Consider the following 16188-nt stretch of genomic DNA (forward strand, 5'->3'; position numbering starts at 1 on the left):
TCAAATGTTGTTTCCTTGCACATCAGTACTTCTTGTAAATTACAAAGAGCAGTACTGCACAGTACAGGACCGAAAGCCCAAATGACTGTGCCAACACATAACAACTTTTAGTTTTGATAAGCATGAGATGGAAAGTTTCAACAAATGAGTCTCTTTTCAATATTATTTTCATAAATTATCCTTTGGTACAGTCATTTTCTTTTCATTACAATTGAGGTCTACAAAATCATGAGGGGTATAGACAGGGTGGATAGCAAGAAGCTTTTTCCCACGGTGGGGAGCTCAATTACTAGGGGTCATGAGTTCAAGGTGAGAGTTTACGGATGATATGCGTAGAAAGTTTTTACGCAGAGGGTGGTGGGTGCCTGGAACACGTTGTCAGCGGAGGTGGTGGACACAGACAAGATAGGGTCTTTTAAGATGTATCTGGACAGGTACATGGATGGGCAGGGAGCAAAGGGATACAGACCCTGAGACAATAGATGTCAGTTTTAGACAGACGATCTTGATCGGCGCAGGCTTGGACGGCCGAAGGGCCTGTTCCTGTGCTGTAATTTTCTTTGTTCTTTGATTTTTGATAAGGAAACGATGGTTAATGTCTAAGAATTAACATTGGGTCGAATGCTCATTAGTATTGTCAATTTCCAATCCCTCTGCATTGATGGTCCATTTACTGCTGCAGTAGTATTATTTTATTGACAACACTTCTAATTGTTGGTATCATTGTCAAATGGTAGTCCCCCTGGCAGTTAACATTTTGCAAATAATTTCTGTGGATGAGCAACAGAAGCCAGGCTATAAATACAGTGGCCTAAAGAATAAGTTATGGGCAACATAAAGCAGGTAAGTAATGAAATTGCTGGTTACAATGGATACAGTCAAGTTCAGTGTGAAGGAGCAGCGCTCTGAAAGCTTGTGATTTCAAATGAACCTGTTGGACTACAAGCTGGTGTTGTGTGACTTCTGACTTTGTCGACCCCAATCCAACACCAGCACCTCCATGCAATGTTTATGTGTTAATAATGCAGATCAGACAAGAGGTGAAAGGAAATTTTGTACGAGTAGCCATAATATGACAAAACACATGCTGGTTGCTTAAATAGGGAGCCCTTTTGTCCTGAATTGACAAATTAATTTACATTAAATCACTTTAAAGACATAATTTACCTCCTGAGCAATGGGTCAACTGACGCCATACTTACCTGATACATTCTGCAACTGCACCAAGCACAAACCAACTATAACCCCCAACTTTTACCTGATACCCCTGGGGACCTGACCTCCCTTCAACCCCTGGTACTCCAACCCCCAGTTTCCTGCTTCAGACCTGAAAAAAAAGCACTCCTCAGCGATCAGCCCCATTGGGCCCACAGTCTCACCTCAGTCATTTACACAACCCACTCCATTCACCTGTTCCAGACCCACACCCCTCTCCCCCTCTTTGGGCACTATCTTCCTCCGTTTCCCCCAGGACCTAGACTCAACCTGCCCTTCACCCCCACCTCAGCACCTGGCCGACCTGCTGGTAGACCTGATCCCCTCCAACGCCACAGCCACCCTCCCTTGTTTCTTTTGGAGCTGATTTCTCCCTGTCACCAACTCTAAACAAAACATCATTTAGGTAATGGGAACTGCAGATGCTGGAGAATCCAAGATAACAAAGTGTGGAGCCAGATGAGCACAGCAGGCCAAGCAGCATCTCAGGAGCACAAAAGCTGACGTCTCGGGCCTAGACCCTTCATCAGAGAGCTCTCTGATGAAGGGTCTAGGCCCGAAACGTCAGCTTTTGTGCTCCTGAGATGCTGCTTGGCCTGCTGTGCTCATCCAGCTACACACTTTGTTATCATTTAGGTGTTCCCCTTGTTCCTATTAACCTTGGAACTCTACTTATACCTGGCACACCCAGGCAACCTGCCCCCATCAAGCTGGAAATCTTTCCAGTTGACATTCTACTGACCTTGACACCCCACTGATCTTCACACCCTACTAAGCTTGGCACTCTACTGACCTTGGTATCCCTGCACCCTAACTGGCTGGCACCCCAGCTCGGTAGTACCCGAATCTCATATCTTCCTGATGTACCCACTATGTGATGGTGCCTGTTGATGTGAATGGCTCTGATTTTGGAACGTGGCGGCTGACTGTTGTGAAAAGGGAGCTTGGCTTTTCTTCCTGAATAGAAACATATCCTTAAACTTTGACGCTTTTTTTCTGGACTCTCCACCATTGGGAACATTCTTCCTTCATCTACCTTGCTTAGTCCTGTTAGAATTTTATTGGTTTCTATCAAATACCCCCTCACTCTCCTCACCCGCAGTGAATGAAATCATACACAACTCAATCTCTCCTCATCTGTCAGTCCTGCTATCCCAGGCATCAATTTGCTTATGCTACTGTCCCTCCATAGCAAGACCACCGTTAGACAGATAAGGAGAGCAAAATTTCACAAAATATTCTAGATGTGGTCTTACTAATGTCCTGTATAAGTGCAGCAAGATATCCTTGTACCTGTACTCGAATCCTCTTGCTGTAAACATATGGTTTTCCCTCTTTACTACCTGTTGTGCCTGCATCCTGAACTAAGATGGAATTTTCAGAACAGAAGTAAAAAGCCAGATTTCTGAGGGAGCCCTGACGGGAAACTCCTCTCATGGAAATGAAGGGATAGAAACTGCAGGAGATTGCAGTTTTCTTCAGATTCTTCGAAAATCCACTCCACTCATTTAAGTTAGCTTTTGAAAACTTTTTGTTAAAAGTTGCAATTGCAACAAAAACCTGCACAAATAGATCATGACTTAGTCCCTGAGAAGTTTTAAGATTGCCCTTGCAGAGGACACACAAAAAAGCATGAAATGCATGTCTGTTTGATATTTATTAATGAGGCTGTTTAGAAAGCAGCCTGGGTAGACAGGAGCAGAACTCCTCAATGTGAATTTATGGAATTGACCTGAAATTGATGAGCACATTTATAAAGCTTCATTGGCATACACACAAGAAACAGCAGCTACAAATCACTGAACATTGTTAAGTCAGCATTAAATAATGTATATTAGGGACAAGAAAAAGGACCATTACCTGAATGTAAGGGAAGCAAAAGGCTGAACAATCCCCTGGGCTCTTATTCATGAAACGTACACCCTGGCCCTTGGGTGATTTATAAGGAGTTTTCATTCTGCAACACTGAGGCAGAGTTCACATTGCACGCTGTAAACTGTGACAAGAGTGTCTGAGAAATGTGGCTGTGGAGACAGGTGGGTGTGTTGGCACTGCGGCCTAGATCTCATCATTGCTTAAAGACCCCCAAGTCTTATTCCCACACCCTATGCCTCCAAGATCAATTCTATCAACTGTGTCCTCTCAATTCCTAATCTCTATGGTCCCTCCATGTACCTTCCATAGACACTCACCCATTAACCAAAATGTACAGTCTTCACCAGTAACGCAATAACTACTGGAATTATTTTTAAACATTGAAAAAAGTTAAACCAACAATCTGATAAAACCCAGAATTGAAAAACACTATCAATCCTACTGGTGAAATGTTCAGTTTGAATATTCAATAGTCCATGAACCATACTTTATGTCTTTAACATGCAACAAGTGGAAATTACATCAAATTGAAGGTGACTCTGAACATGTGTAGTTTTCTCCATGAACAGTGGATATGCAAAGCAAAGCTGGAAACTACTGCAGTTGCTGGAAATCTGAAACAAACACAGAGAATTATGGAGAAACTCAACACACCTAGCAGCACCTGTGGGAGATGCATAAAGTTAACACGAAGTATGACTCTTGCACAGAACATGAGGATTTCAGGTATTAACTCTCCACAAATGTTTCTCTCACTCTCCACATATGCTACCTGAGCTGTAGAGCTTCTCTTGAACTTCCTGTGTTTGAGCCTTGTCCAAGTGTTGTCATGCTTTAGAGAACTACATCCATTGAAGGAAGTGATGTTATGCATTAAAACTACAAAGTCAAATGTCCTGTCTGATTCTGCTGAGATGTTTTATGATGTAACTTCAATCAACTATTGGCTGTAATTGATAAATTAGAAACTCTGCTTTTGAATATTGAAATTACCTGTACCTTCTTCCCTCATTAATTAGTCGACACTCTCCTTTGAAATGGAAGCAAAGCACTACAATATTCTGTCAGTTTCAGACAACATGGTTGGAAGCTTTTTGGTAAGATCCCTGTCACCATTATGAAAGCTTGGCTGGTTGTCAGAAACTGTTAATGGTTTAAACTCAGCAGGTAGTCTCCTGATCCAAAAAAAGTTGCTACCTTTAAGAATCTGTAATAACAAAACATAATTTTGTGTCATTGTTTCTTTGTTTGCAAAGCTAATTGGCACAATTTGTCAAAGAAATTATCAAACTCTCGACAAAGCTGACACTTAAGTCTCTTGACTTTAAGTCATTAGATTTAAACAAGTTGATTTAATATTGCCAGTTGTACCTAGATACAGTGAAAAACAGATAATGTTGCTGTGTTCCGATGCCATCTCAGATGACAGAATAAATTAATGAATAAATTGCATTAATGGTAAAACACTCAATAAATTAATATTAAATTGCTACTACTAACACTGAAACAGCTTCAATAGTTCATCTTGCCCTCTCTGTAGACTTCACTCTCTCTTCTCCTCCAGTTGCTATCATTCGGCATCATCCCCGGGGTCCTATTGATATGCTCCTTTCCTCCCACCTCCGGTGTTTCCAAGCGGGAGATAGTCATGCTGCACAGCTCCCACTGCCTCTTCCAACACTGGACACTGACGTACGAGCTCTGAATCAACAGATGGGGGCTTGGCTTGTCTCCCCATACTGCCACCTAAGATGGAGCAGGAATGGAGATCCGCCGGGCCCGGGCCTCCCTCAGGAGGAGGTTGCATGGCAACCAACTCCAAATAAAAAAGTGACTGAGCTGGAAAGACAAATATGGAACCTTATGGATCTGGCAGAAACTGCCGCATGAGCCATGAGGGGCCGAGACCTGTAATCATAGCTGAACGTTGCTGATCCCATCGCAACCCACCTCATATTCTATGATATCTGTCTCTATATTAAGAAAACTATCTGAAACTCAATATATACCTAGGATGGTGACGGCGAGCACGAGGGGGCATAGCTTTAAATTGAGGGGTGAAAGATATAGGACAGATGTCAGAGGTAGTTTCTTTACTCAGAGAGTAGTAAGGGAATGGAACGCTTTGCCTGCAACAGTAGTAGATTCACCAACTCTGGGTACGTTTAAGTCGTCATTGGGTAAGCATATGGACGTACATGGAATAGTATAGGTTAGATGGGCTTTAGATCGGTATGACAGATCGGCACGACATCGAGGGCCGAAGGGCCTGTACTGTGCTGTAATGTTCTATGTTCTATATCAGTTCTTACTAGTGAATTCTATGTCTGTTGACATAAGCAAGAACTCTATACTTAAATAATTTAGGGCACATTATTGATTTCATAATCTATCATTATCATAATGGGCTGCCTGTCAGTTAAGAATGATTTACAGCTTCAAGTGCGAATAAACCCCTTAAGGCGGAGCTATGAATACATGAGCTTGTTTTTATAAGGGGGTTACTTTGTTTTTACTCAATGGGAATGCTTTGTTTAATAGCACACTATCAATAAATAGGAACATACAATAGTTACAGCACAGGAAGAGGTCACTCAGCCCATTAAAGAACAGTACAGAATACGAAAAGGCTCTTTGGCCCTCCAAGCCTGTGCTGACACATTTTGCCCTTCCATACAAAAACTGCCTTCACTTATAGGATCCATATCCCTCTATTCCCTTCCTATTCATGTATTCATCCAGGTGTTTCTTGAATGCTGCCACTGTATCTGTTTCCACCAGCTTCTCTGGCAGTGTGTTCCAGGCACTCACCACCCTTTTTGTGAAAAATGTGCCTTGCACAATACCCCGTCACACGTTGAAACTGTGTCCCCTCGTAATTCACACCTCCGCCTTGGGAAAAAGCCTCATACTTTCTACTCTATCCGTGTCATTCACAATCTTGTAAACTCCTTAACCTCCTCTATTCCAGTGAAAACAAACCCTGTCTGTCCTACCTTTCTTCAAAGCTAAAATCCCCCATACCAGGCACTATCCTGGGAAACCTTTTCTGCACCCTCTCCTGCACACCCAGATACCTCTGTATATCATTACTCCTAAGCGTTCTACTATTCACTGTATAATTTCAACCTGTACTTGACCTTCCAAAACGTATCACTTCACATTTGCCCGGATTAAAGTCCATCTGCCATTTTTCTGTCCATGCCTCCTCGTATGTCCTGCTGTATCCTCTGACAATACTCCTCACTGTCCGCAACTCCATCAATCTTTATATCATCCGCAAACTTAGTAATTAGACCAGCTACGTTTTCCTCCAAATCATTTCTGTAGATCACAAACAGCTGAGGTCCCAGCACTGATCCCTGTGGAACACAACTAGGCATGGCCCTCATGTCTGCACTGGCCAAAAGAAACTAAATGCCCATTCTAATTTCACCTTCTAGCACCTAGTCCGTACTGTTGCAGGTTCTAGCACTTCAGAGCAGCTCCAGTCCCCTTTCAAATGCGTTGAGGATTTTCGCTGTCACCAAGAGAATGGTAAGTAAATTGCAGCTGTCTACCAGATTTTGGGGAAAAGGGTTTTCCTCTTATCCCCTTCTACCAATCACCTTAAATCTATGGCCCTGTGTAATTAATAACTCACCCCATCCCACCCTATCAAACTGAGATCAGAAATTCATTACTGTCTGATCTGAAAACTCAGTGTTTCTTGCACCTGACCTGCTCTTGTCGCCATTGTGTTTATTTGGGGAATCCAGTTCAGTTTCTGATCAATGATAACTCCCAAGGATGGAGGAGTCAGTGATGGTAACACCATTAAATGTCAAGGGGCGGTGGTTAGATCATCACCAATAGGAGACAATCAATGTCTAGCATTTGTGTGGTGTGAATGTTACTTGCCACTTTTCAGCCCAAACCTGAATATTGACCAGATCTAGTTGCAATTGAACAGGGACTACTTCAGTATTGATAATAAAATGTGAGGCTGGATGAACACAGCAGGCCAAGCAGCATCTCAGGAGCACAAAAGCTGACGTTTCGGGCCTAGACCCCTTTTGTGCTCCTGAGATGCTGCTTGGCCTGCTGTGTTCATCCAGCCTCACATTTTATTATCTTGGAATCTCCAGCATCTGCAGTTCCCATTATCTCTCTCTCTACTTCAGTATTGGGTGAGTTAACCAGGATGTTGTCGGGAATGGAGGGTTTGAGTTATAAGGAGTGGCTGGATAGGTTGGATCTTTTTTCAGTGGAACTTACGAGGTTGAGGGAGTCTTTATAGAAGTATATAAAATCATGAGGGGTATAGATTAGGTGAATAGCAAAGGTCATTTCTCAAGGGTGGGAGGTGAAAGGAGAAAGTTTGAAAAAGGACATGAGGGGCTTTTTTTTTTACACAAGAGTGTGGTTTGTATGTGGAGTGAACTTCCAGAGAAAGTGGTGAATACGGGTACAGTTGCAGAATTTAAAAGACTAGGATAAGTATTCAAAAATGAAATATTGAAAAGGTATGAACAAAATGCAGGCAAGTGGGATTTGATTAGCTTGGGAACATGGTTAGTGTGAACTAGTAGAACTGAAGATTCTGTTTCCATACTGTTTGGCTCTATAGATATTTAAGTGTAGTCTATCTCAGCATAGCACCAGGTAAATACAGGGTGAGTTGACATTGGATGTGTAAGGGAAAAGAATGGTGGGTGGGAAGGCATGGACTGATGTGAGTTGGCATTAAGTTGACATGAGGGCTACAAAGGAAATTATAAAGTGAAGTGGGTTCGCTAAGTCAGCTGAATGGTTGGTTTGTAATACAGGTTGCCATGAAGGTGTGGTGACCCTCAGGTTAGACCACCACCAGCCATTTCTCTAACGAGAAAGTAGCCCTACATTCTGGCAAGACTATGGGGTTGGATGGAGATGCATGGATTGACATGGAGGTATGAGGTGCCAAGGGTGATGGAGTTAATGAGTTGCCATTATCGGAATAGGGGGAGTGTGTGAAGGGTGAGGGTTGTTTTCATTTCATTGCTTTTGTTTCTGTCAGCTACAACAAGGCTCCTCACTAAGCCATACCTTTTAGACAGTTTGCTCTCCTACCCAGCTCCACCGCTGCTTCCTCCAAACACTGTCTCAGGAGAATTAGGTAAACTCCCTACTCTAAGAACAAACCTCTGCTTGTGTGGGGTACTTTCCCCTCAGCTGTATTTATGGAGTTGGGGTGTTCTCTGACACTGTTCTCCCAAGTCAGCAAGAGTGAAAATTCAGGCCAGCAGGTGGGACGAAACATGGTTTTCCTGAGCTCCTTACCATGGCAATAGCCAGACTCTGAGGAGGTACATGTGCATTTTGTACGCAAGATCTCCTGATCCACCAACAGTCATCACAAACATGGAGCTGGGAAGTAAAGAAAGTTCAGCATTTTGTGATCTGATTCCCGCCTGTGCCAGAAGACATTGGTTCGCCGCAGGACTTATCGCTTATTCCCCACATTCCCCCTCACTATGGTATATGGAGCTGGGGAAAGGTAACATAAAGCATTAGCCAGTTGACTCTTCTGACGGAGTGGTAATATCCCTGCCTCTGAAATAGAAGAAGTGAGTACAAGCCCCATTTCTTTCTGAAGTGTGTAATAACATTGCGTGAACAGATTGATTATAAAATAACTAAAGCAGTAGTCGGCCCACTGCACTCTCTGGAACCTACCTTCCAAACTATAAATGAGGATTCAGCAAGCCATCCCCTCAGGACTGTTGACGCCCTGCAGTTGGAATATCAAAACTTCAGTGACCAACCTACAGCAGGTTACTGGGGGCATTGAACATCTTGGGGGTATCCTAAGTTTACGACAGGCATTCCCCTCTCAGACGGAAGTCCCCACTTTGTGCCCCTCACAACCCGACCTCGAAATATGGACCCATCCCATGCATACCTTTCCCCCTCCCAGCACCTCCTCGCTGGGATCTCCAATCCCTGCCTGACCAAATTAAAAGCTTCAGGAGATACCTGCAGCTCCTACTGGGGACACTTGTGATCTTAGCAATGTTCACAAACTCATGTTGGGGTTACAGAGTGACTGATTAATCAGATTGCGCTTAATAGAAGAAAGTCCTGGTCACATTGTCAAGGGTGGCATGGTGGCTCAGTGATTAGCACCGCAACCTCACAGTGTCAGGGACCCAGGTTTGATTCCACCCTCGGGTGACTGTCTGTGTGGAGCTTGCATGTTCTCCCTGTGTCTGCATGGGTTTCCTGCAGGTGCTCTGGCTTCTTCCCACAATCCAAAGGTGTGCAGGTTTGGGTGGATTGACCATATGAAATTGCCTGTAGTGTTCAGGGATGTCTAGATTAGGGGAATGAGTCTGGGTGGGTTGCTCTGAGGGTCAGTATGGACTTGTTGGGCTGAAGGGCCTGTTTCCACACTGCAGGGATTCTATGATTATCTATTAACATAAGCCCCAATTAATAATCACAATAGGGCAGCCACATTTAAATTGGGCAACACATTAAATTGCCCCATAACATCCATTGCATGGTCTCTGTTTAAAGCAATAACAGGATTTGTAGAATATATTTGACAGATCAGAACAGAGAATTGGAATAAATGTGAAGTCGCTTCACTTTAGATTAATTTGAGGATGAGTATGGTGACATATGTAAGATTTGGAATGAATATTTTGACACTGAAACTTTGCATTAGATGGTACCAATTATTGGTCTTAGATGTCTCCCTAATTAACCTGCTCAGAGATGTTACTACAGACTGAGACTTGAACCCAGGTGTTTGGTTTAGGGGCCAGGGCACTGCCACTGAACAACAACAGACCAAATGTACTGGACTCAGGTATTTTCCTCATTAACCAAGGGAACTTAGTTGCTTTATCAAGGATATTTTTGCAGTGGGTAATTGAAGGTGAAAAAGCCAGGCAAGTTTAAATATTCAGTGTTATTCAGGAGTCTCGGACAGTTATTATCTTATGGAATTAATAATGAAGCCCATGATGTGACACACTGCCACTTGTAACATCAATAAGTGAGTCTTTCTGCAGTTTAAATGATATTGTCACTCCTCAGACGTTGTCACATTCAGACAATAGTGAAATGTCAGTGCTAAATGAGTGCTGAAAGCTTTCTCACTGATCCATGAAGGGATGATGTCCGAACCTGTTCACATTGCTGAACCAGAAGGAAATAATTCAAAAGTGTAAGGGAACAAACAAGGAGGGTCATCAACAGCCACAGGGAATCTCATGGAGGAGTCATCAATTAGAATAAGAAGCATTGGAGCTCATCCTGGAGTGAAGCAATGGCTCTTTTAAAGGAGCGAGTCTGACCAATGGCGAAGGAGGAGGGCAAGGCCAGAGTCTTTCAGACCACAATGATTTCAGTCTCAGGATGGACTAAGACAGGATATGGAACAAAGTATTGACAGGAATGGAAGGAAGCTCAGGCAAGATGATTGTCAACAAACCATTTTGTTTTTTAAATCCTCATCCCTTTTGTGAAAAGGGGTTGTTGACTGCTGGTTTCTGGTGTTTCCAGGGAAATAGAAACCTACAAAAGGGTTATTTTGTAGACTTCTTACTATGTCCCTGAGAAAACCCTCTGAGCTGACAGCACAAGCACCCAGTGAAACATATCGAATGTTGAAGATTGAGGGATGATTTTGTTGAAACTTACAAAATAGTAAAAGGGACAGACAGTGTCTATGCAGGTAAGAGGTTCCCCCTGGTTGGGGGGGAGTCTAAAGACCTTAAAGGTAAGGTGCTGAGTGCCATTCAGCCTGAGACAAGGAGAAAGTCTTTTGCTCAGATGTAGTTAAACATTGCGATTCTCTACCACAGTGGCTGTGAAAGCTCAGTGTTTCAGTATTTTTAAGGTAGACATTGATTTCTGATTATCAATGGAGTACATGGAGTTACTAAAAGCATTGGTCCAGGAGGCTATCGTCCATTCACTGACAGCATTGAATGTGTTAAAGAAATAAAGATTCATTTCCTTCGCACAACCTCTGAGGAATAACCACTGTCACATCTGCAGACTGACACAGATTAAGGTACCGAAAAAGCAACACCCAAATCACCAGGCCAGTGCCATCAGCTCACTGTAGTCAGCTTGGCAGAAGATTGCACAGGAACCACATGTACATTGTTAGACATTGTGTACAGCTGTGCGAAACCAATTTCAGAGTTCAATAAACAAAAAGCAAACTCATTTAAAAACGGCTGCTTTGTGACAAAGCAGAATCATGACCAAAATAACAAGCTGTTTTCTGTTACAGTAATTTATTTTTAAATGTAGAGAAATCTTTGAAATTGTGCATAATTTCAGCATTTCTTCTGAATATGTAGCTGTTGAAATGATGTATTTTGAAGTCATGGACAGAGAATGGCATGTACATAAAGTAATGCCAGATATATATTTTGCTTTAATATTCACACGGTTTCAAGTAATACATCAAAATGATACTAAAGTTACATTTTTCATGGAGCTTGGTTTCTGCAAACCTGCAATTTACATGCTTTTGTCTGTAATTCCAATCAATTTCTTGCAAAATTGAGCAAAGGCAAATGCGTGAATCCTGGCCCAGCTCTCTGAGCCTATGGTGCATTTATCAGCATAACCAGTTTTCAGTGCTACAGAGGATGGGTTTTGACCACTGTTCATTAATTTCCCATCTAGCTTTAGATGTTAGTTGGTGGGAACTGCATGGTGTAAAATTACTATCAAAGGGAGCAAGAATAAATGGAACATTTTGGGTTAGTAGGCGGTAACTACAACGTACTAACATACAAATTAGGAGCAGAAGTAGGTCATTCAATCCCTTGAGATTGCATCACTGTTAAATAAGAACATGGCCGATCTGCTTGTATTTCAAATTCCACATTCCCATCTCTGCCTGAAAACCATTGGTTTCTCTGTGTAATAACAATCTATCCATGTCTATCTTATAAAAAAAATTGAAAAAAAAAAAACCCACCTCCACTGTCTTGTTACATGGAGTTTCAAAGTCAGGCAGTTCCCTGACAGAAATAAAATCCTCTTCATCTCTGTGCTAAAAGGGAAACCCCTAACTCCATATCAGTCCCCACTAACACTGGACCCATCCACTAGAAGAAACATCCTTTGCACATCCACTTTGCCAACACTGTTCAGGACCTTACAGGTCACTCCAAGCTATAATGGATACAAATCCAGTCTCTCCAAACATTTCTGATAAAACAACCCACTCGGGTTATGTATCCATCTGGTAAACGTTCTATGAATCACTTCCAAATCCATCAATGCCTTGTATAAGTGGAGCACAGTCACTTTTATGATAAAGGATAGCATTCATTAGTTGGCTTAATTACTTGCTGTACCTGGGTACTAACCTTTTCTAACACATGCTCCATAACACCCAGAATCCTCTGCATCTCCAAATTCGATAGATGTTTTCATTTATATATTCTAAGAGCAAAGTGAACCACTTTATACTATCCTCACTCACTGAAACTATCTATATTCACTGCAATCTTGCTATGACCTTTTCTCATCTGAGCCATAAAAGTTGTAAGAAGATGTAGCCGCCATCATAAACCCCTGTGGGACTCTACTCACTACATCCTTCCAATTGGGAAAAGATCCATTTATTCTTCCTCTCTGCCAGTCTTGAATCTTCTGCCTCTGTTAATCTGTTACCCCCTACACCCACAACTTTTGGAACAAAGAATAAAGAACAATACAGCACATGAGCAGGCCTTTGAGCCCTCCAAGCCTGCACCAACACATTTTGCCCTTCCATGCTAAAACTGCCTTCACCTATTTGTGTATTCATCCAGGTATTTCTTAAATGCTGTTATTGTGCCTGCTCCCAGCACCTCCTCCGGCAGCATATTCCAGACATTCACCACCCTTGGTGTGAAAAATCTGCCTCGCGCATCTCTTCCTATCTTGCTCAAGGACTTGTTAATGTGATAGCCTGTCAAATATTTTCTGGAAATCTAAGTGCATACAGCTCCCTTTAACCACATATTGCTCCTTTAAAGAAATAGAATAAATTGGTTAAGCATGACTTTCCCTTCACAGAACAACAATGACATTTCCTCATTACCTTGCGATTTTATAAGTACCCAGCTATTGTTTCGTTTAATAATTGAATTGAACACCTTCCCCATGACACTTGGCAGGCTAATTGGTCGAGAGTTTCCTGTTTTCCTGAATGTACCCCAACCCCCCAACCTCTTTTCTTGAATTGGGGATTATATTTAACTATTTTTCAGTCTGTTGGAATCTTTCCTGAATCTAGGGAGTTTTAGAAAATTAGTATCAACTTATCCACAACCTCATTAGTCACATATTTTACGAGTGAAGCAAAATACTACAGAGTCTGGAGATTTAAAATAAAAATGGAAAGTGTAAGAAAAACTCAGCAGGTCAGGTATTATCAGAGAGGAGAGAAATAGTGTTAATGTTTTCAGATAAGTGTGATTATTCTTCAGAATTGAAGGGAATTTTAAAATTATCTCAGGTAAAATTCATCACAGGTTTAACAGGATAGATGGTGAGAAACTGTTTCCCTTGGGTGGGGAATCGAGAACATGGGGCTGCAGTATCAGAATAAGAGGTCAGTAATTTAGGACTGAAATGGGAAGAAATGTCTTCACTCAAGAGGGTTGTGAGTCTTTGAAGTCCTCCATGCTATGAATGCTCATTCATTAAGGATGCTAAAGACAGCGGTCAATAGTTGTCTGGGCACTGATGAGATAGTGGAATGGTGGAAATGAATAGGTCGCGCATAATCTTGTTGAACAACAGAGTGGTGTTGAAGGAGTAAATGACCCACCCCTCAATTTCTTCTCTTCATACCTGAATTTTCCTGAGTACAGTACTTCTTTATCTTGGGGAACTGCACAGCCATGGGACTCTGTAACAGTGATGGAAACCGTGGTCACTGTTAGAAAAGCAGATCGAAGGCTAAGATAAGGATAGGCTACTGACTTGCAAAGAAATGTTTGTCAAAATTAACATGAACGAGCATGCAGGCCATTGCTCATTGGATACAAAAACAAAGCTGCTGGAAAAGCTCAGCAGGTCTGGCAGCATCTGTGGAAGAGAAAGCAGAGTTAACGTTTCAGGTCTGGTGACCCTTTCTCAGAACGGGTGATTCTCAGAACAGTTCTGAGGAAGGGTCACCGGACCCGAAATGTTAACTCTGTTTTCTCCAGCACAGATACTGCCAGGCCTGCTGAGCTTTTCCAACAACTTTGTTCTTGTTCCTGATTTACAGCATCTACAGTTCTTTTGGTTTCATTCTTCATTGGAGATGTTCACATTCCTAACAGTAAACAAAGCACCCATGAAAAAGCTTGAGCAGTGAAAATAGTTGAATGATGTAGGTAGATGACAGCAATTGGATTCAAACACATCATTTTTGAGAAAAAGATCAATGTATATAGATATGTCACAAATGTACATGTTGTGACTGTCATATTTTATAAAAAGGCAAGGTGTGGGTTTAATTGCATGGGGGAAGGTTGTCCATTTCATCACATGCATTATAAAAGCTGCAGTCATAACCCATCTGTGATACCCTACTTGCATTGTTAAATGTATGTGTGAATGACAGGCCAGAGCCTGCATTCTAAAGCCAGTTGGAAAAGTGATGAATGAAGGCTATGAATGACGGCAGGCATTGAGATGACTACCTGCTCCCATGTGTGGACTGGTTTCCTGCCCTCACCCCACATACATTAAAGCTAAGTGACAGAATAATGGGACACACATCTAAAACACAGGCAGCATGGAGATTCTTCTCCCAGAATTGTGAAAGAAATTCTGGGGTTTCCATATTAATCCTTTGTAATGATTAGAGATTTAACAGCCATTGTAGGTTTATCTAATACATTCGCATCAGTTTATGACCCTTTGGTCTTCTGCCTGCAATTTCTGTGTCTGATGCCATCACTCTCAGTGACACTTGAAAAAGGAGTGAAACTCCGGAATGTTATGTTTTCAAATAAACCTGTTTGACTATAATCTGGTGTCGTGCGATTTTGACCATCTCCCAGAGGATAGTGATTGTCTGGAATTCTTTATCCCAGTAAGTGCAGAGTTTGGATCTCAGAAGGGATTTAAAGAGGAGGCAGATAGATGTAGAGGAGAATGGAGGGGCATGAAGAGTTAACACAAAAGAGGAATTGAGGCCTGGGGCAGGTCAGCCATCATCTTATTAAATGGTGGGCCAGGTTCGAGGGGCTGAATGGCTGAATGGCCTATTCATGTCCCCCATTTCTTAGACCCTGTGAAAATGGCTACATTTGAAGTGAAGTGACATCTTTTTGCATTTTACCCTCAGACTTGACTTCAAACAATGCCTTTCCATGAAGTAAAATTCAGCTTGAATAACACAGCTGAATTAATCGATAAAAATGTCACAAATCATAAATTTTCTGCCATCTGTTTACACTAAATAGTTCATTACTGACTGTATTTGAAAGACATGAAATTACTGCAATAAGGTACTTTTTTTCTGCTTTGAATTTTCTTTTAACAATATGCATAAATATAATGTTAATCAATAGCTAGAACATGGAGCAGTACAGCACAGGAACAGGCCCTTTAGCCCACCATATCTGTGCCAAACACGATGCCATTCTAAACCTAATCCCATCTACTTGCACATGGTCCGTATCCCTCAATTCCCTGTCTGCTCATGTGTCACTCTGAAAACCTTTTACACATTGCTATAGCATCTGCTGTTAACTGGCAGCACATTCAAGACACCTACCATCCTCTGTGCAAAAAAGCCTTCTTCGCACACCTCTTTTACACTTTCCCCCTCTCACCCTAAACCCATGTCTCTCTTATTTGATAATCCCACCCTAAGAAAGAAATTCTGACTATCCATCTTTTCCATGCCTCTCATCATTTTATATACTTCTATTAGGTCATTCTTCAGGCTCCAATGCTCTAGAAAAATGCAATTCAACTTTGTCCGAATTCCCCTTGTAGCTAATACACCCCAATCCAAGTGGTATCCTGGTAAACCTCTTTTGCACTCTCTCCATAGTCTCCACATTCTTCCTAAATTGTGGCAACCAGACCTGCTTAAACTGTTATCCAGCT

General features: G+C 42.0%; 1 protein-coding gene across 11 annotated transcripts in view; it reads right to left on the reverse strand.

Annotated features, from left to right (window-relative positions):
* The window catches only part of LOC125467601 (cadherin-18-like), a 588086-nt gene that overhangs the window by 401684 nt on the left and 170214 nt on the right, over window positions 1–16188 (reverse strand). For 3 of the 11 annotated variants that reach the window (XM_059651801.1, XM_059651794.1, XM_059651837.1), the window contains one exon: window positions 13930–13987. The exons of the other annotated variants lie outside the window; for them this stretch is intronic. The gene's annotated coding sequence lies outside the window, so the exon portion shown is untranslated. The remainder of the gene's footprint in view (window positions 1–13929; window positions 13988–16188) is intronic. 11 annotated transcript variants of the gene reach the window in all.

This window comes from Stegostoma tigrinum, chromosome 2 (genome assembly GCF_030684315.1).
Source record: "Stegostoma tigrinum isolate sSteTig4 chromosome 2, sSteTig4.hap1, whole genome shotgun sequence".
NCBI classification, from domain to species: Eukaryota; Metazoa; Chordata; class Chondrichthyes; order Orectolobiformes; family Stegostomatidae; genus Stegostoma; species Stegostoma tigrinum.